Source organism: Otolemur garnettii, unplaced genomic scaffold, assembly GCF_000181295.1.
Source record: "Otolemur garnettii isolate 467f Iridium unplaced genomic scaffold, OtoGar3 scaffold00038, whole genome shotgun sequence".
Lineage (NCBI taxonomy): Eukaryota > Metazoa > Chordata > Mammalia > Primates > Galagidae > Otolemur > Otolemur garnettii.
Window position 1 is genome coordinate 8,328,135 of NW_003852433.1, and position 1,036 is coordinate 8,329,170.

Genomic DNA, 1,036 nt, shown 5'->3' on the forward strand with positions numbered 1-1,036 from the left:
AAAAAAAAAAAAAAAAGAACTCTCTATTCAATACGAATAAGTAAATGAATAGATAAATGAATAATATAAAAACAAGAAGTCCCTCCCTAACTCACAGGATGGTTATAGAGATCCCATGAGAACACAACAGAGCAGGCTCAGTGCAGGGGCTCACATTTGTAATCCTAGCCCTCTGGGAGGCCAACACGGGTAGATTACCTGAGCTTAGGAGTTCAAGACCAACCTGAGCAAAAATATCTCTACCAAAAATTAAAAAAAAAGAAATAGCCAGCATTATGGTGGATGCCTATAGTCTCAGCTACTTTGGAGGCTGAGGCAAGAGGATTACCTGATTGAGGTTGCTGTGAGCTACAGTGATGCCTCAATACTCCACCCAGGGCAACAGAGTGAGACTGTCTCAAAACAAAAAAACAAAAACAACCCCCCCCCAAAAAAAAACTCAACAGAGCAGCAAGCAAACCAATTATAAATATTACATATTATATGACATATCCGTAACAGTAAATCTATAGAGACAGAAAGATTAGTAGTTGCCAGGGGCTGGCTGGGGAAAGTGTCTGCGAATGGGTACAAAGTTTCCTTTTGGGATCATGACAATTTTCTGGAACTAGAGATGTGATGGTTGCACATTGTGAATGTGCTAAATGCACTGAATTGCTTACCTTAAAGTGGTCAAGGTTATATTATGTTATGTGAATTTCATCTAGAAAATGTTATATAGCCAGGCGCAGTGGCTCACACCTGTAATCCTAGCACTCCGGGAGGTCGAGGTGGGTGGATAGCCTGAGCTCACAGGTTTGAGACCAGCCTGAGCCAGAGCAAGACTGCATCTCTAAAAATAGCCGGGCACCTATTGTGGTGGGTACCTATAGTCCCAGCTACTCAGGAGACTGAGACAAGGGGATCGTTTGAGCCCAAGAGTTTGAGGTTGCTGTGAGTTATGGTGCCAGGGCAGACTGAGGGTGACAAAGCAAGACTCTGTCTCAAAAAAAAAAAAAAAGAAACCAGGCAGTGCCCGTAGCTCTGCGGGTACGGC